The sequence below is a fragment of the Dermacentor variabilis genome, chromosome 3 (assembly GCF_050947875.1).
Source record: "Dermacentor variabilis isolate Ectoservices chromosome 3, ASM5094787v1, whole genome shotgun sequence".
NCBI lineage: Eukaryota > Metazoa > Arthropoda > Arachnida > Ixodida > Ixodidae > Dermacentor > Dermacentor variabilis.
The window spans coordinates 128,680,974-128,702,311 of NC_134570.1; the positions used below are offsets into that span (position 1 = coordinate 128,680,974).

Here is a 21,338-nt window from a genome sequence, read left to right on the forward strand (position 1 = left end):
CACCGACCACCATGCCTTGTGTTGGTTATCGTCGTTGAAGCATCCCACCAGACGCCTCGCTCGTTGGGCTTTACACCATCAAGGATATGATATTCGCGTCATTTATCCCTCGGGATGAAAACACTCGGACGCTGACGCCCTCTCCCATTCGCCACTGCCTTCTGAATCTGTCTGCTCAACAACTGCGACCTGCGATCCGTCATCCCTTACCATCACCGACATGCCCGCGGAACAGCGCAAAGATCCCTGGATCGCTTCGCTGTTTGACCTCGATCTTTGCTTGACTCGCCCTCACGCACCCTTCGTCGTCAAGCTCCACACTTTGCCGTTCGCGAAGGCTTGTTATACTGTCGCAATTACTTAACCGACAGCCGTAGCTGGCTCCTTGTTAGTCATTTTGCAGCCTTTTGCATGACGACCCACAATATGGCCACGCTGGAACATTCAAAACCTACTCCCGTCTTCGCCTGCGGTACTGCTGGCGCGGTATGTATCGCTACGTTCGCCAGTATGTTCGGTCATGCCCTACGTGTCAGCGCCGCAAGACACCTCCTCACAGCATCGCCGGTACTCTACAGTCATTGCCACCCCCTTCCCGACCGTTCGACCGCGTTCGAGTGGATCTTTCCGGTCCCCTGCCGCACATTCCTGACGCCAACAGGTGGGTCACTGTCGCCGTTGACCAGCTTACATGGTACGCTGAAACATCTGGGCAGTCAACCGCCACCGCGAAAGACGTTGCTTACTTCCTTCTTCATCACGTCATTCTGCGAAATGGTCCACCAAGAGAATTACCAAGCCACTGGCCGCGTGTTTCCCTCAAACGTCATCGAAGTCCTTTTAAAGGGATGCCAGAATGTACATCGCACTGCCTCAGCCTAGCATCCTCAAACTAAAGGCATGACGGAACGTTCCAATTGTACCCTTGCCGAGAGGCTAGCGATGTACATGTCCGACCATCCCACGAATTGGAACCGGGTACTTCCATCCATAACGTACGCTTATAACTCTGTGACCCAAGCTATCACCGGTTCTTCACCTTTCTTTCTTCTCTATGTATGTGAACCGTCATACTCCTTAAACACAATGCTGCCATAGCGACCTGACGCTACTGAAGCGAAACCTATTTCTGAATCGGCTGCTTATGCAGGAGAATGCCGTCAACTGGCAGGTTCGTTTACCACGCAAGACCAGTGTCGTCAAAAATTTCGCCATGACGCCTCTGCATCTTCTGCCCACTATTCCTCCGGAACGCTGGTGTGCCTATGAGTTCCATCCACCACTGTCGGCCTTTCTACGAAGCTCGGGTCCAAGTACCACGGTCCTTACAGAGTCCTAGAGCAAATGTCGCCCGTGAACTATGTCATCGGGCCGGTCGAGCCAGCTCACGACAATCGTTTCCGAGGGCGCGAAACTGCTCATGTCGCACAGCTTAAACCGTGCCTGTACTGTTTTCTGCCTAGGTGGTTAGGTTGGCTCCTTTCTACCCGGGGAGTGCTGTACTGGAGCACTTCGGCGCCAGTTCTGTGCCTGCACGGAGGAACAAGTTGACGTTCGTGTGTGTCTCGCTCCGTCGGTTTTTCGGGCTTTGACTGCCTTGTGTTAGTGGCCCTTTTTCAGACGCCGTGCCCACGTTGCTGAGACGAACACGCCTGTTACATATATACATACATACATACATACATACATACATACATACATACATACATACATACATACATACATACACACACACACACACACACACACACACACACACACACACACACACACGCACACACATACACACATACATACATACATACATACATGCATACATACAACCCACCATGGTTGCTCAGTGGCTATGGTGTTGGGCTGCTGAGCACGAGGTCGCGGCATCGAATCCCGGGCACCGCGGCCGCATTTGGATGGGGTGAAATTCGAAAACACCGGTGTACTTAGATTTAGGTGCACGTTAAAGAACTCCAGGTGGTCGAAATTTCCGGAATCCTCCACTACGGCGTGCCTCATAATCAGAAAGTGGTTTCGGCACGTAAAACCCCATAATTATTACTATACATACATACATACATACATACATACATACATACATACATACATACATACATACATACATACATACATACATACATACATACATACATACATACATACATACATACATACATACCCACATCCGTGAGTAAAAGTATGCGGACTAGGGATTGCGCGATAAAACTTATTTTCTCCTGTGTCTGTGCATGCAACATGAAAGTAAAGAATGCAGTCCAAACTTGGCATTACGAATTTTCTAGTGCACTCCTCAGTTTCCGTTTATGAACGTTAATTACCAAGAAATTCTGTTTCTTCGTCGACCCTGTGGTCCGTATACTTTAGCTCACCGGTGTGCATACATGCATACATGCACACGTACATACATACATGTATGTATGTATGTATGTATGTATGTATGTATGTATGTATGTATGTATGTATGTATGTATGTATGTATGTATGTATGTATGTATGTATGTATGTATGTATGTATGTATGTATGTATGTATGTAAGAGATTCATGCAGTTGGCCCTACCACGCCCCCTCAATATGCAACGACGATGAAAAAGCTAGTGCGCCGGAGTAAGCGGCATTCGGTTTATTAAATAAATCTAGGAAGGAAGACGGGGGAAGAAGACGGGATAGAGAACGGAAGATGTTTAGTTATATTAGAGAGGTCAGGTAAGGCCAGTCACTGCTGTTCGTTAAGATGCGGGGCTCACATAAACGAAAACTGATTAAACAAGCATTTCATTTAGGACACTCTCTGAGCAGGAAAAGGATAAGCACGAGAGCACTGACATGGGCAGTGCACTTCTCCATATTGCAGAAATTTGTATCGAAACACAGGCATCACTAACCTAGACGCATATATTATTGAGTTCTCTGATCTTACGTAGAAGCAGTCACTGGGAATATAGCGAGTTATCTCCCCGCATTGAAAGAGTAATTTGCTGTTGCCAATATATTAAAAAGAGGAAACAGAAAAGAAGTCAAAGTGAAAAGTGGTAGAAGAAACTGAGTTTGGGGAACACGTATTCGGTCCTAAGTACAAGAACGAATCCTTAGTTTTTGGGGAGTTGAGGTTAAAAAAATAATATTTGCATAAAAATTGTGCATTTATATTTTTACACTTAACCAAGTGCACCTTCAATAGTTCAGCTTCATCCAGATTATTTCATTTTCCTTTTCATCTGTGTTTTTCCTCATTTTCCGTTTTCGCTTTGCAAGCGTTCCACTGGCAGATTTTATTATGCCCTGCTTGGCGGGAACATTGACCTACCGGTGTTGTTAGCCCCTACTTGCATATTCAATCCTTTTCCGCTTGTGTCAGGCCTGCTTATTAACCAGCAGCAGTAATAAATACTTCAACCTGACTCCCACCTATATTCCGTTTCTTCTCACTCCCCCGTTTCACGAGCAACTTCCGCTCGCTCGGCGCACGGGTTCATTCTCCTCTTATTTTCCCCTTCATTATAAAATCAAAAAGGGGGTCTGACAGGTGGGTTAGCACACGCGGTATGAAAGTTATAAATAGGGATAAGGTGCCTCAGAAAAGCTGTCCTTCCTGAGGCACCTTATCTCTGTTTATAAGCGTTATACCCAGAGAATGCCAAGTACTTTTTCATTACTCCGTTTTGTTACTTACGTGTTATAGTTTATGATAAAGAAATGGAGGTTGAAATTCCATTTTTTCCTAATTTAGCGCCGAAATCCTGGCGCCATTACGTCAGTGTTTCACCACAGATCAGAAAGCATTTTTCTCGTATCGGAGCAGCTATGACTCTTGGAAAGCCTCTGAACCTTGCTAAGTTCAGTCTTCGTTTCCTCTGGAGGAAAAATGTATTCCACCGTTGCCGATAACAAGTTAGCTAGGTGTGTGTAGACACTCGACATTCTTGACGACTTGACGAAATAGCCCGAGACCTTGTTGATGGCGGCGCCATCGGCGTGTTGTTTTCGCCTTTTTTTATGTTAGAAAAGCCTGCTCTTCCTTAAGAATACCTTCTTTTTTTCATTGGAAATGTGTAACATATCGATTCACCTAAGCCTATTTTACCATTAGTGTCACTTTAACTAGATAGCTCCGAATACTTAGTCCTCTTCAGTAAGGTTTTTTCTCCTCTCTTTCTCCGCTGGGTTCTTCTTTCTTGGTGTTTTAGTTCGTTGTCGGCTCTTCCTAAGCCGCTGTACTGTTCTCTGCTTCGGTATTCCGGGACTAAAGATGCTGGATGTCAATAATTTGAAGTCAATTTATTTACGGACAGACATTAGCCGGAGTTACACTCGAAAACAAGGAAAACGGGTTCATATTTACGAATGCGACTGAGCAAAGGCCTCGGAGCAGCCCGTCGCTCCGATCGGGCACTTGACGAGATCGGTCCGTTGTCTCTCAAGTCTCAGACCACACTGCCCGCTCAGCCGCGCCCATTCTCACCCGCAGCCGCGGGACCATGTGTCCCGACTGCGTAACTCGAACCAGCGGTCGCCGCCGCTCGAACCACCCGAGCCGCCCACGCAGCTTCGGCACCTCAAAAAGACTCCATTCTCCAGATGCCGCTACAGCGACTCGCTGCGCGTTTTATGGCACTCGCCAGAACCAGTGTGCGAGAACCCCATGCCGCTCCCCTTTTCGCCGACCAGCGTCCGGCCACTGCCTTCCCAAAGCAGGCGCTCTCTGGAAGCGGCCCGGGTGCACAACATTTCAATGCAACAGATACACAAACACAGAGTGGACCCCAGCGAAGCACTTCAACCAAACAAAAAGAATGCACACTGAGTTTAACCAAGGCGAACATTCACAACGACCTTACATGTTCAAAAGACCAACTAAGGGGTTGCCAGATATTCGGAACCTACGGAAAATCTATTAAGACTTCAAAAATTTTCCTCTTGCTACTTAAAAAAAAATATTGTTATTTTCTTGTGGTAGGAGAAAGCGGAAAGCATTTTATGGCATATAGATGGTGACAGGAAACAGGACAGGGCGACGTCATCTGAAAGAGAAAGTACAGACACACGCTAATTCAGCTAGAGTGATAAACTATCCCTTGAACATTTGTTTTTGTTAACTTTCTTACAATATATTGCTTATTAGTGGCGAAAAAATAAGTGACAAGGTTTTATTGTTTGAATTTCGCTCCTTAAGTACAGTGCCGATGCGTCAGACTCACGTCACCGAGTTCAATCTGGTTTTACAGCGAAGTTGTTTATGCGGACCTTGCGCAGTCGTTATCAGAATTCGCTAAATCTATCGTCATCACCAATGGCTGTTCGTCGTCGTGTTCTTGCACTGCGCTACCGTGCGAACCGCCTCGTGCCACTGCTCCCGCGTTCGTCGTCGTAATCATCGTCTTCTTCCACAGCTGTCTCCGTTGCCGCTCATCATTTCAGCGAGGAATTTCACTTCTCTTCTGTCGGCGTAAAAAATTATATTATGGTGGTTCTATGTGCCAAAACCACTTTTTGATTATGAGGCACGCCGTAGTGGAGAACACCGGAAATTTCGACCACCTGGGGTTCTTTAACGTGCACCTAAATCTAAGCACACGGGCGTTTTCGCACTTCGCCCCCATCGAAATGTGGCCGCCGTGGCCGGGATTCGATCCCGCGACCACGTGCTCAGCAGCCCAACACCATAGCCACTGTGCAACCACGGCGGGTCTCTTCTGTCGTCGTAATGGGGAGGCCGCGTTTACGCCGGTATGAGCCATTGCTAAGAGGGTATGAGCCATTCATTCTCTTACGTGACGGACAGATAATGTTTTTATGCTAATTGATTTTCAAGAATCTCTAGCCGCAATGCAGGGCGGATGTTGCCAACCTACTCGACCGAGCAAACTCGAGACATCGAACGCACGTTACAACGGCGGACTATACCGCCACTGACGCCGTTTTCTCAGTCGCAGCCGACCGTGATCGCAGCCTCATTAAGAAACAAAAATGTCAATCGTCAAAACGATTGCAGCGCCCGCATCTCCAGTGGTGGGCCTTGCGCCACTACTGGGGGGAGCATTAGATTAGTGTTTCGCACATTCTACCCCAGCTACAACTATGGGAAGACCACCATTAATGCTTCCTCCCGAGGAAGAAGCTGCTTAGCGCGAGCGTCAGTGAGAGTTGGCTTGTGAACGGACTCGTCGCCGTAGGAGCCAACCCAAGCTGCACGCCACAGGAACCTCAGGCGAAAAAGAAAACAGAAAACGCCAGGAGAACCGCAAAAATAAAAAGCAATCCTAAAGCATGCTCACCGCGCGATGCACACAAAAACGAAAATCAGGTGAAAGAATAGCGAAACAAAAGATTTACAATAGAGACTGCTGCGAAGTTTGAAATCCATGATGTAACACTCGGTGTAACTAACACAGCTTCGCTGTTCGACCATCTTCACGGACTGGAAGGGGCTTCTCATTACGACACATTGCCGTCCATTTTCTCCAATAAGCAGCTGTGCAGGCCTTAGCAGGCACCCTCACGATGCATGACGTCATGGCGGCCCTGTAGGGAAATTTCAAGACTGCGTCACCACCGCTTTCTATTTGACGCCTTTTAAGACTTGCCACGCCTCTTTTCGTGACAAGAGTGAATCTTTTTGGCATAGTGCAAGCATAGTATACTATTACAGGTGAAATGAATTTGTTCATTGGTGTATTTTTTAGTGCGTAGATAGGCAAAATAGTGTAACGGTCAGGCATTTGTGCTCGTGTCCTTGTGGAATTTTGACGCGATGTATACCGTGACTGTCGTTTCTACCTGCGGTCTTTGTACTACGCAGGCATTTCAAAGCAACAGTTTAATCCAATGTAATGAAAGCACGAGTTTGGCATGTCCCCATGGACTATTACTCGCGTATTTGCGAACAGCCTCTGATGGAAAGGGGTAAGCGAGATAGACGGGCGGTCAGCAATTATTTCATCAAATTGAGATGGACCGTAGCGAGTATAAAAATTCCTTCAGCCACTAAGCTTTTCAGTTGTCGCCTTGCGACATGAATATCTTTGCAAGACATTGATCTTTTCTGTGGCTTCCTCAATCAGGTGTTTGCGCGAAGAGTTCCAGTAATTTTTAAAAGCCATCTCTCGCAGATTGCGCAATTATAATCTTTTTTTTTTAAGATAATCTTTCAGCAGGATTGCCCCAACAGGCGGATATTATCCGGGTGAGCAGTCGAAATGCATAATTGAATAATTAACCAAATTCACTAATTTTGTTTTTAACTATTTACTTTAAAGCAGATACAGTATTTTCGCGTTTCTAAGCACCCCCCGATTCTAAGCACCCCCCCCCCTCTATTTTCGCGAAAAAGTTAGGAAAAAAGTTTGCATGCGAATCTAAGCACCCCCCTATTTCTTAGGAAGAGCGCGTAGGGCCAAGGCCACCAAACGCGCTTGCTCACTCTGGAATCATTGCTCGGCGGACCTGCAGGCACGCGGTCGATGCTTCTGTTGGACGCGCTTCGCGGCCATCTGACCCCGGAGGTAAAGACAGCTTCAGAACATCAATATCGACGTGGTTGTGATTCCGGGTGGCATGACGCCAGTGCTGCAACCCCTCGACATTTCAGTCAACACGCCCTTTAAAGCCAATCTCCGACAGGAGTACGAAGAATGGATGCGAAACCCTGATTGGAAGAAGACGCCGTCAGGAAAGCTGCAGAAAGCGTCCCCATCAACCATCGCAAAGTGGATTTAGGACGCGTGGAAGAGGGTACACGTGGACGTTGAGGTCAAATCATTTAAGAAATGCTCGATCACAAACGACTTCGACGGAACGGAAGACGACCTGTTGTAGGATACCGAGAGCAGCGGTTCAAGCGGTGCGACGAACTCGAGGAGCAGTGATAGTGATTGAGCATCCTACACAAACGGTGGGTTCACTGTCTGCACCGATTTTTCTTTTGAATGTTTGCAAAATAAAATGTTATTTCTCGCACCCATCTCGCTGATGTCGCAGCGAAAAGAGGGGGGGGGGGGGGTCATTCTAGATTCTTCGAATCTAAGCACCCCCCCTCACTTTGGGCATCGCAATCGTGAAAAAAAGGGGGTGCTTAGAATCGAGTAAATACGGTAATGCAATTCATAAGCTTTAGCCAGACATATCTACTTGAAAATAATTCTGTGGATGACATTTTTTTTAAATGTCCATCATCCAATTTCCCGTAAACAAGGCACTGTCGTTCCTATTACGACAACAAGCTGTTTTGCACTGAAACACAAAAGTAACTCGACCGCCAATGTATTTCTTCGTAAAGTCCAGAAATTAATGTCTCAAAACTAGTGGCATCCTCAGAATTTATTCCAATTGAATCTACCTTGCGAACTCCCTGGCTACAATTTATAGATTGCAATATGCACTGTAAAGTAAGTATTTTAAAGCCTAATTTGTGAATGTTTGTTAATAATTCAAATATGTGTTTTCGCTTCTCGCCCCGATAATCACGGCCTGTTTGGGTGATCCAGCTCAAAGAATACAATCGCGCTACCTGCCACAGATGATTCTTTTAATATTGCTCAATATCCCAAAAGCGTTGCTACTAGTCAATACCTATCACCGAAAAAAAAAACTTTCTTGAGAGATAGGGCTCTATTTAGCTACATTTCCGGCCAAGAAGCGCCTGCACACTTGTCTTTGGTTCTCATTGAAAACGCAAAAATTAACATATTGGCTGCTTGCTCTTATGTGTCAAAAGCGCGATATAATTATGAGGTACGCCGAAGTGGGAGACTTCAGAATAATTTTGAGCACCTGGTGTTCTTCAACGTTAACTCAAGGCTTCGCACCCCCATCTAAAGGCGGCAGTCACGGCCGGTAGTCGAGCCCACTAGTTTTCTTTTTTTATTCATGTAAAAACAGGCAGAGTAGTGGTTGTCACAGATTGTCAGCGCCCGCTATGTATCATGTTTCGCTTGACTGAAAATATAGAATAAAAAGAAATACAATAAGAACAAATGCCTGCATCAGGTAATAAATAAATAGAACAATGTCGAACACATAGAAACTAAAAGTAACTTTCGGAAATTTTTCATTCATCTAAACTCCGACAATCTTCGTTCCAAGGATGTCTTTCAGGAATCTTCTGCTTATATTCGCAATCTGTATGCAGCTAAAGAATCAGCGCGTGACTTCATATCTTTATTGGACACTTGCATGTACCTGCCTGACTTGATAGTGTATGTATTCGCAGTTATTGCGATGTATTTGCAGCTGAAGTGAAGCTTTTTTTGTTAACCTACAGTACCGGGGTCCGCATGGCTTCTTGGGCGCCTGGGTGTTGCGGAGCTATACACTATAGTTATGTACAAGTACTAGCAAAGTGACCTTCATAATTCTTGTGTGCTGGCCAAGTATGCGCATCCCTGTGCTGCGTAACAAGAACATAACACCGTACACAAAAGTTCCGCATATAACGTGGGCTCAAGGACGTCTCTCTGCCTGCCAATCTGTCAACGGAATGATCAATTGCATGCAATGGATTATAGATTTACTTTCCTGTATTTGGGAGCTAGGTGTGTTCCCAGCTTTCGCCAATCCTTCGTAATGTGCGTGATGCAGGGTGTTTCCTACACAAAACCTGAACATATATTTTCCACTCACAGATACCTCCAAAGCACTGTACACAGATACGTTATTGTATTGTGAAATATATTTAGAACAAATTGTGGAGTTCGCTTTATTTTGACCCACTCCAGTATTGATTTTTACTCGTCGAGTGTCCGCCACTGGGTTCGTGCCTCACGTGGCCGAAGGGTTCACATGGCTAGGATGTTGTTACGGGCGATACCGTCGTTGTGTGAACGATTAGTGCTTGCAGCTATCGCATGGGACTGGAGCGGGTTTTCTCGGCTAATCCGCTTGATGCAAAGAAAAGGCATCTTTCCTATCACGCGCGTGCTCGGTATGCTGCAAAACGTGACGAAGTTCGCTAACGCATGCTAGTCGCACATGTTTCAGCGAACACATTCAAAAAAATCTTTTTTTTAATTGCCTTACGGAGACAGCAAAATTCTAGTCCATGAGCTGGTCTGCTCAAGGAGACGGACATTGCTCGCGAAAAAAAAATTGAAATGCATAATCAGCTAATCAATAAAATTAAATTGTAACTAATTACCTCATGGCACATATTGCAGTTTACAAATTCTAGCCGGGTAGTTTGGAAGGCAATTCACTCGGAACGAATTCTCAGGGTGACACCAGTATCACGTTATTATTTCCCGAACTTTGTGGAGAAATGCATCAGCCCACGAGTTAGTTTTGTGCTTCAACGACGCTTTTATAATACGCGGCGTTTCATGGCGCATATGATGCAAAAGGTGTCATACAATACGTTTGAAGTCGATATGCTATGCAGTCTGCAATCTTCCTATGAACCAGGAAAAACTATGCCGTGAGTTTGCGAAGCGGAACACTTCCGCTTTCCATGTGACGCAATCTGTACTGGAAATGTTACTGAACATTCATATGTTATCGAACAACAAGTTAAAAATAAATGTTAAAAGATAACCAAAACAGTCCATGCATAGCCTAAAATAAGCATCGCCAATAAAAAAGCTTCGCTTCACATAGATTGCAACATGTTGGTTGGATCTGCATTTTTTTAGATTGTTTACTCCTTTGTAACACGGAAAAAGAAATATCGCGATTGTGCAGAGGGAAACCCGTCTGGATCTCGTGCGCACTTTGGTGCAACGGCACTGATTCGAGTCTCCCGTGGTGGCGGTTGCTCGCAAAGTTTTTTTTTTCCTTTCTACCTATAATAACGCAGAAGAAACAAATGAGGAGGTGGCATGGCTACGACAACGTGACCTCGATGAGGAAGTTTGCTGTCAGTTCAGCCGAATAGATGGAGGCAAGGGCGAATGAGCGCAGCCCTGTTCCGGGAATTTCACCACAGTCACTGTAAAAACATTTATTCAAATGAATAAGATATGAACGGGCACTAGTGGGACAACCATCTAGTTGTTTCTTCTGTAAAGGGGGTTTATTCGGGTCGTAGAGAACCAGCGACCAACGCGGCAACAGCACGTAGGGTGCAGCCAGCGAACGAACTGGTTACGAGCCACGCGATGGCAACGGGGCTTTTCAGCCTGCCGATCTTCTTGTCACAATCACCCCCCGGAATTGAAGAGTAGCCAACCTGGCGACCTAGGAAGAGGTGGGCGGATCGTAATACTGCTTCAGCCGGTCAATGTGCTCAGTCTCTCGCCCCCGACAACGCAGATCTGGAGATGGCGATACGGGTTCGACCACGTAGTTCACTGGTGATGTTTGTGCAACCACGCGGTAGGGTCCGTGGTACTTCGGGAGGAGCTCGGACGAAAGGCCAGGAGCAGCAACAGGCGGGACCGAAAGCCACACGAGTGAGTCGACGGGGAAGGGGTGAGGGGGAGGATTGAGGTCATGGCGCTCTTTTTGGCGGCACTGTTGAGCAGACGTCAAAGAACGGGCCAGTTGTCGGCATTTCTCGGCGTGCTGAGCAATCACAGAAAGAAGTGAGCATTTAGCAGGGTCCAACCGGTACGGGAGAACAGTATCAATGGTGCTGAAGGGATGGCGGCCGTAAAGCAGAAATAATGGCGAGAATCCGGTAGTGGCTTGAGAGGCAGTGTTATAAGCGTAAGTGTCGAACGGAAGTGCCAGATCCCAGTTGGAGTGGTCAGATGCAACATACATTGATAACATGTCACCAAGAGTTCTGTTGAATCGTTCTGTTAAGACGTTGGTCTGTGGATGATAAGCAATAGTAGTGCAGTGAATAATTTGGCATTCAGATAGCAGTGGCTGCACGACGTCCGAGAGGAATACGCGGCCCCGATCGCTCAACAGTTCACGAGGGGCACCATGGCGGAGAACGAAGTTGTTTAGAATGAACGAGGCGATGTCTTTTGCTGATGCGGCAGGCAAGGCGGTGGTTTCAGCATACCGTTTCAAATGATCTACGGCGACAACGATCCATCGGTTGCCAGCGCCAGTATTTATTTATTTATTTATTTAAAAATACCTTACAGGCCTCAAAGTGAGGCATTGAGTAAGGGGGGCAGTACATAGAAAATACATTGAATACAAGACATCTATAAACCGTATCTGTTTACAGCCTACAACCAAAGTACAACTGAGATGAAAAAAGAATTATTTAGATCACGATTCACTAGGGAAAAGAAGAAACATAAAAAACATAATATAATAACAAGGAATAAATCACACAGATTGTTGTCAGTGAAGTCGTGTAATTAAAAAAAACAGTTATGATGAAAAACAATAACAGAAAAGTTACGGACGCGACATTCCAACGAAACGGTAAACATAGCGACATAACAGTAATAATGCGAAAATAAGCTGTAAATATAGTGCAAGTATAGAAAGCATTGTGCGACAAACGTAAAACTTCACTTTTCTTTAGTCATGTAATCAATCAAGGCATCACGGAATGAATCGTAGTTTGATTGGCTTGCAATGCTGTCCGGGAGTGAATTCCATATTCTGATAGCACGAGGAAGAGCAGAGTAATGGAATGCCTTTGTAGACCCGTAAAGGCGGGCATAGCTGAAATGATTATGAAGCCTATGTGACGTGGAATAGGGTCGTTTCAAGCATGCGGGTGTTCGAGTGGAGTGAAGGAATTTGTGGAACAGTGTTAAAAGGGCAATGTCTCGGCGAGTGCTCAAGGATTGTAATGAAAGCTTAAGTTTTATTTGTGTAACACTAGACTGGTAGCTGTAATCGTTTATGATGAAGCGGCTTGCTCTATTCTGGATCCGTTCTAGCGTTTCAATTAGGTATTTCTGGTGAGGGGACCAAATGGGAGATGCATACTCGAGCTTGGGACGAACGAGAGTTAGGTAAGCTAGCTTGCGAACATTTGAAGGAACATTTCTTAAGTTGCGTCGCAAGTACCCCAACGATTGGGAGGCATTAGCTGAAATGGACGTGATATGCTCTGTCCAAGAAAGATTTGACGTGAATAGAACCCCTAGATACTTATATTGTGTAGCTGTTGTAACAGTGTAATTGTTAATATGGTAGGGATACTGTGAGGTTGCCGACTTCCGGGTAAAAGACATTACTTTGCATTTTGTGGTATTTAAAGTCATTAGCCATTTATTGCACCAGTTATTGATTTGTTGAAGGTCTTGCTGAAGAACGAGATGATCATCTGAGTTTTTAATAGGGCGATAAATTATGCAGTCGTCGGCGAATATTCTGATGGTGGAGGACAAATTTTGAGGTAAGTCGTTAATAAATATTAGAAAAAGCAAGGGACCGAGCACGCTACCCTGTGGTACACCAGAAGAAACGTCTGTTACGGAGGAAGAGTAGTCATTTGCAATAGTAAACTGCTGACGATTAGACAGGAAATTTCGGAGCCATGACAAGGTAAGACAGTCTAATTTAAGTGCGGAGAGTTTTGATATTAGGCGACAATGTGCGACACGGTCGAATGCCTTCGAAAAATCAAGGAACAAGCAATCAATTTGTAAGTTATAATTTAAGTTAGTGTGTAGGTCTGTTGTAAATTCAAATAACTGTGTATCGCACGAGAGGCCCTTCCTAAAGCCATGCTGATTATGAAAAAGGAATTTGTTAGTCTCAAGATGTCTAAATCTGCGAAGCGATAATGTGTTCAAGCAACTTGCAGGGAATGCATGTCAATGAAATGGGACGAGAATTCTCACAGGAGTTCCTGTTGCCATTTTTAAATACAGGTATAACTTTCGCCATCTTCCAATCTGCGGGAAGGTGGCCTGTCGCAAGTGATTGTCTGAATATGTAAAAAAGAATTTTGCTAGATATTTCTACCGTATTCTTTAAAATCTTTGAGTTTATACCATCTATGCCACATGAAGAAGACATCTTAAGGTTATTTATGAGAGAAGAGAGGCCCTTCAAACTGACTTCAATAGGTTCCATGTATTGGTAGCCTAATTCTGAAACAAAAGGTATATTTGAAGTGTTCTCTTGTGTAAATACAGAGCTGAAGAATGAATTAAAGACCTCCGAACATTCACTGACTGGAATAGAAATATTGTTGCTGTTTTGTAATGATAATTCATCTGATTCGTTGTTAGGCTTTATTATTTTCCAAAACTTGGCAGGATTGTTCTTAAGCAGCTCAGGAAGATCATTAGAAAAATATTTATCTTTAGCTTCGCCTAAAGCTGAGCAGTACGATTTAAGGTACGTTTTGTAATTCTGCCACGCTGCTGATGTGCGATCTCGCTTAGCGATATTATACAAGCGTTTCTTCTTGTTCCTCATGCGCTGAAGCTTTTTAGTAAACCAAGGGTGCAACTTATCGTTAGTTATATTAACGAGTGGAACATACTTGTCTACTAATGCGCACAGTGTATTTTTAAACATGAGCCAGTTTTCTTCAACGGATCTATCGTAAAATGATGGCCACATTGTGTTTTCGAAGAAAGTTTCAAATTCTGAGATTATTGTTTTATAATTGCCTTTATTGTAATCACGAATTTGTTTTGTCGTTTTACCCGTAACCGGTGGCGTTGTGTTTATCGTTATTTGCAGCAAATGGTGGTCGCTGAAACCATCCAAATATTCTATGTGACCTATTGTTTCAGGTGCTGTACTAAGAATGAGATCTAGAACATTGGCACCACGTGTGGGTTTCGTGACAGCTTGAAAGAGATTAAAGTCTAAAGACAAGTTGATGAATTCAGACGATATATGACAAGGAGATGATAAATTCGTCCAATCGATTAGTGGATAATTGAAATCCCCAAGAAGATAAATTAAATCAGCCGGGAAGAGTTCAATGGCTTTGTTGATTGTGTCGCGGAGAGCATTAATGAAAGAATTGTTAAAATCTGGTGCACGGTAACAGTTACCTATTAGTATTCTAGAAGATGACATCGTGCAGGCCACCCAAACAATCTCGAGATCAGAATTAGTGTTGACCAAAAATGATGTAATGGTTTTCTTCACACCAATCAAGACACCACCTCCTCTTTTAATAGAGCGGTCACACCTATATATGTCGTACATGTTTGAATATGAAAAGATTTCATTATTTGTTATTGCAGAATGCAGCCATGTCTCTGTGAAAGCGATAATGTCCGATTTACTGTCTTCCAAGAAGGAAGAGATGACATTGCGCTTTGATAATATGCTTCGTATGTTGGCGTACGATAATGATAGCGAGGGTGAAGTCGGGGTTAGCTTTAGTACTTGGTGACTCTGTGCGCATGCTCCAAACCGTAGCTATCTATTCAGCGGGACAACTGCACTTATAGAACCATCGTAGATATAAGTTCTTGATTCAATGCGCAGCTTGTCCACTGAAAGCTTGAAAGCTTTGTTCTGGGTTTTCGCAAATTCAATTAGCTTTTGTCTAGCACGTCGAGTTTCCGGTGAAAAATCTTCGCGAATGGAATATGACGTTCCCTTCAGTTTGTGTGCCGAAGACAGAATGCGATCTTTGTCCTTAAACACGGTCAGCTTGGCTATGATTGGTCTCCGTTTGTTCTCGCTATATCTTCCCAACCGATGCACCCGCTCAAATTGTTGTTCACTTATTTTGATGCCCAGCTTATCCCCACAGAAGTCAATTATTTTTTGCTCCGACTTTATCCAGTCTTCTCTAGGGTTATCTTCCAAACCGAAGAAAAGCAGATTCGAACGTCGCAGCCTATTCTCGGAGTCGTTACAGCGTGCCTTAATAACCGCCACCTGCTCAGACACCACGCGTACAGCGTCGGAATCTGTCCCAGCTTTAATTGTGCAATTTAACTCCATTGCTTTTTCCAAAGACGCAATCTTATCACTTAAAATTTTAATTTTGTCGTCAGCTTCCACTTGCTTCTCCCTGGCAGACTTCAAATCGGCTATCAGGGAAGCTTGACCCTCTTCAAGCCGGCGGATAGCATCTATAGCTTGGGCAAGTGAATCTGCTTCACCTTTTGTCATAGGGCCAGGATTAGATTCTATATCTCCCGAAAGCAATAGTAAAATAGCAGACAAGGAACTAAATTTGCAAGTAAACAGAGCCATCAAAAACTTCAATTTTTCAACAGACTGTGGTGGGCACGACACCGCCAACAAAGAGTAATTACTACTTCTAAAACAATGCGCAGCTTTCAGGTAACTAACCTGTAATAATAACCAGCGTGAGTGCGACATCTTGGATGCGATGTCGTGCCCGAAGTGGGAGCCAGCCAGCTGTCCTTTATATCCTGCCTCGGCCGCCGTGAACGCACATGATGTAATCCCAGGTTGCCAGGTGGACCACTTGGATTCATCTGTAACTAGCGGGTGATGAGCTGAAGTTAGCAATCGTCGATGCGGATTGGCAGGCGGCAGCAGCAGGTCGGCAGGCGGTTGTCGATTCGAGCGAAGACACATGGACGATACCATCAGCGTTATCGTAGCCTGTAATAATAACCAGCGTGAGTGCGACATCTTGGATGCGATGTCGTGCCCGAAGTGGGAGCCAGCCAGCTGTCCTTTATATCCTGCCTCGGCCGCCGTGAACGCACATGATGTAATCCCAGGTTGCCAGGTGGACCACTTGGATTCATCTGTAACTGGCGGGTGATGAGCTGAAGTTAGCAATCGTCGATGCGGATTGGCAGGCGGCAGCAGCAGGTCGGCAGGCGGTTGTCGATTCGAGCGAAGACACATGGACGATACCATCAGCGTTATCGTAGCCTGTAATAATAACCAGCGTGAGTGCGACATCTTGGATGCGATGTCGTGCCCGTAGATGGAAGAGGCCCGTATATACCAATGCCGACGCGGTCGAATGGCTGAGCTGGGCAGGAAAGTGGTTGGAGAGGTGCGGTGAAGAGATGCGGGACACATTTGCGTCGCTGGCAGGCAATGCAGGAGTGCGCGTATTTGTGCACGAAGGTGTACATCCCTCGCCAATAATATCGTAGGTGAAGCCGTGGGTAGGTTTTTGACGCTCCGCCATGACCACACTGCGGGTCAGAATGAAAAGTGGACCATAAATCTTGTCGTAGGTGGCGAGGCACTACTAAGAGCCATTTGCGTCCGCCATTGTGGTGGTTGCGGGGATGTAAAAGTCCGTCGCGGATTGTGAAATGCTGCGACTGTCGGCGTAACGCTCGAGGTGCCGAAGTTGCCGGAGTATTTGACAAAAAGTCGAATATCATGACGATCCATGGGTCTTTTCGTTGCTCCGATGCCATGTCCAGGATGTCAAGTGGTGAGATGTCATGTCTGTAGGTAGAAGTGTTGCTGTCTGAAGTAACTGGGGAGCGCGAGAGGGCATCGGCGTCAGAGTGTTTGCGTCCAGAACGATAGACGACACGGATATCATATTCCTGGATTCGGAGGGCCCACCGAGCGAGGCGGCCCGACGGGTCTTTTAGGTTGGACAACCAGCAAAGAGCGTGATGATCCGTCACCACGTCAAAGCGTCGACCGTAGAGATGTGGACGAAATTTTTGAAGAGCCCATACGATAGCCAGGCACTCTTATTCTGTGACTGAGTAATTGGCCTCAGGTTTCGTGAGGGCACGACTAGCATAAGCGACTACATATTCGGCATTAGTGTTCTTGCGTTGTGCGAGCACGGCACCAAGGCCGACACCACTGGCTTCAGTGTGAAGTTCTGTAGGTGCGCTTGGATCAAAATGGCGCAAGACTGGCGAGACGTGAGTAGGTGACGAAGAGTCGCAAAGGCATCATCAGAGGCTTCCGACCAAGCAGAAAGTTCATTGTCGCCTTGGAGACGTTGGTTAAGTGGTGCGATCACAGTAGCGAAATTGCGAACGAAACGTCGAAAATAGGAGCATAGGCCAATGAAGCTGCGTAGTGCTTTCAAGTTAGTGGGCTTCGGAAATTCGGATATGGCGCGAAATTTATCAGGATCAGGAAGAATGCCTTATTTGGAGACAATGTAGCCTAATATAGTCAGTTTTCGAGCTGCAAATGGGCACTTTCTTAAGCTGGAGACCAGCATTCCGGAGACAGGTCAAAACTTGATGTAAACGCCGAAGGTGAGTCGGAAAATCAGGGAAGAAGACGACAACGTCGTCGAGGTAGCAGAGGCAAGTATGCCAGTTCAGGCGGCGTAGGATGCCGTCCATCATGTGTTCGAAGGTGGCGGGCGCATTGCACAGACCGAACGGAATTACATTGAATTCATACAAGCCACCTGGTGTTACAAACACGGTTTTAGAACAGTCAGCGTCAGCCATGGGCATCTGCCAGTAGCCAGAGCGGAGATCTAAGGAGGAAAAAAACTCCGCTCCTTGCAAACAGTCAAGTGCGTCGTCAATACGTGGCAACGGGTATACATCCTTTCGGGTAATATTGTTAAGCCTTCGATAGTCGACGCAAAATTGTATGGTGCCGTCTTTTTTTTAACTAGGACAACTGGTTATGCCCAAGGACTACTACAAGGCTGAATGACACCGCGATTGAGCATATCGTTCACCTGGTCATTCATAACGCTTCTTTCAGTCGCCGATACTCGGTAGGGACGCTGTCGAATTGGTGCATGGCTCTCAGTGTCGATAGTGTGCGAAACAGTCGTTGTGCGGCCGAGTGATGTTGCTTGCCAATCAAAAGAGGAAGAAAAGCCTTGGAGCAAGCGAAGAACTTCGTCGCGCTGCGTCGTCGTAAGGTCGCTGGCAATAGCTGGCGTAAAAGAACGCGGCAGTGACTGAGGACGCGATGCCTTGAGAGCAGCAATGTAAGCGGAGTCGTCCATCGTGTCAAATATCGAAGACGAGGTCAGTGGCTCTGCTCTGACAAGGCTTTCACGACGGCGTAAAGTAATTGGTTCAGCCGATTGGTTTGAGACGCACATGAGAGAGGCGCCAGCTTTGAACTCGAGGACGGCGAACGGCAGTGGCAGTGAAGGGCGGCGAACTAAGAGTGCAGAGACGGTCGCCGAATTTTTCGCCAACAGCATCTGGAAGGCGTCGTCTTCAATGCCTTTTAAGATATGGCGGATCTTCTCGGCATCAGCCATTGTGACGTCAACGCGGTTGCAGAGGTCGACAACATCTTCTATATAACTTGTAAATGTCTCCCCGCACTGCTGCGCACGACTGCGCAAACGTTGCACGGTGCGAAGCTTGCGAACGGCGGGGCGCCCGAATACCTCCGTCATGTTAGTTTTGAAGGCTGTCCACGTCGTGAGATCACCTACATGGTTGCGGTGCCACACGCTGGCGACACCGCTCAAATAAAACGATACGTAATTCAGTTTTTTGGTGATGTCCCAGTGGTTGTGGATGCTCACCCGGTCGTAGTCAGCGAGCCAGTCTTCTACGTCATGGTCTTCGGTACCGCTGAAGATGGGTGGGTCGCGTTGACGCAACGGGCCGGGGCAAACCACGGTAGTCACCGGGGCAGCGAGTTGTGCTTTCGGTGGTCCTTCTTCCGGCATAATGAAGACAGGCTGCAGTGTCCGGTTGCGAAGTTCCAGAATTCCGGTTGTACCCAGCAACTCCACCAATTGTAAAGGGCGTTGTAAAGGGCGTCGTAGAGAAGCAGCGACCAACGCGGCAACAGCACGTAGGGCGCAACAGTGAACGAACTGGGTACGAGCCACGCGATGGCAACGGGGCTGTTCAGCCTGCCGATATTCTTGTCACACTTTCAATTATAGTCTCAAGCGTTTTACGAGAAAAAGAAGTACGTATCATGGGAAGACGTTCATCGTATCGTAGTATCGCATGAGATATACAAGCACACGTCATCTGTCCCTGCTTGAACTATACGTGCCTTTCCTTTCCCTTTGTTTCCATTAACCGCCTCTCCTCCGTTTAGGTATGAAACACCGAGCGCAATAAATATTGCGGTGAATTGTTGTCTTGAAACGCGTGTTGTTGGTTTCTTCGACCGTCACCGATGCGATAGAACATGCATTCAACAGCATCGTCTTGTATGACAGTAGAGCACAGCAAAATGACTATTGCATAGGCATTCGGCGAATGGCGCTCAGCTTCGTTTCATGGCAGTACGTGACTAGTAATTGCTGTTTGCATGTGCCCCGCCATAAGCCCCACGTGCGCTTAAGTTTTACTTCGCCGGTGCTATGCGTCTCATTCATGTTCACGAATGTTTGAAACCTTGAGAGGCCTAGATATTGCCTTTTATTCCCAAGTATCTTACTGCTTAAGGGAGGCCATTAAAGGTAACAAACTTTTTTTGCAGGGTTCTTCAGAGATGACCTAGGCTCGTACAACGAGATGTTCTGGGTCCTTGGAAGCTTTAGCTTCTTCGTCACCATTCTATGGACGTTGGTGTCCTTGGTCGACAGGAAGAGAACACACAAGTGGCAGCCGGATACTGCGTAAATGCGCTATGGACCGATAACGCAATTAGCAAAGCGATGTATGTTGCAACAATTCATATAAAATCTATATTATATTTCCTTATTCATCCCTATGAGTGGAATATACTTATGTTCTCGCTTTCGAATGCAATAGGATTGATAGAATCGCAATTTATGACAGACATTGACAGGCACATATATTTGTGGAGTGTACGACTTCAATTTTATACGATTTTGTTCGATTATGTCGAAGTATATTGGTACCAAAATTTTACTTTGTTCGCATAATGAACACTTGCAACTTAATAATGATAACTTGATGTGTATGCTGGTGACGGCGTTCCCTACATGTTTATCTTCGAAGAACACGAGAAGTGTCCTTAACATAAGGTAGACCAGGATTGCACGCAAGTTGAGTTAGGAAAGAGGAGAATGAGTTATAAACCGGAACAATCAAGCATAACAAGCAAGTCAAGGCAAATTTAGATAAATGCAGTCCAGTGCTCGTTGGTAGTTGTGAAGCTCACGAGCTATACTCTAGAATTTCGTGAAGCCAACATGTTATATGATTATTGCATATGTGCATTCGTTCTTCTTTACCTCATCGTCACATTTCATCCTTCGTTTAAACGGAAACACCATTTGCCTCACTCCATTCACTTTGTGCTTGGACGGTATTTTCTTTCTTTCTACACGCCTCAGACACCTAAAATAGAAAGGCAATTTAGCCAACTGTGCATCTCAAACGATGACATGCCGCCATCATTTCGCATTTAAATCGTATTGCTTTGATACCTATCGGTTACTTCGTCTTTCTCCTCGCAGGTAATCTAGTAATATAATCGCGGTTACTACTGTGAGCTGCACCTTCAGTGGATAAATTTTGCTAATATTTTCCAGTTACCCACTTAAACGGTGTTCTACACAAAATCAAATATAATGCTGTTTAGACTAACACTGGTTATCTCAGTGAAAAACAGGCCCGTAGATTTATTTTTTAATATACAGAATTAATATATAAATAATATAGAA

The 21,338-nt window shown here is 45.6% G+C and overlaps 1 pseudogene; it reads left to right on the forward strand.

Moving 5' to 3' along the window:
- Positions 1–20,409, forward strand: part of LOC142574738 (monocarboxylate transporter 12-like) — a 31,846-nt pseudogene extending 11,437 nt beyond the window's left edge.
- Positions 20,410–21,338: the final 929 nt, after the last annotated feature.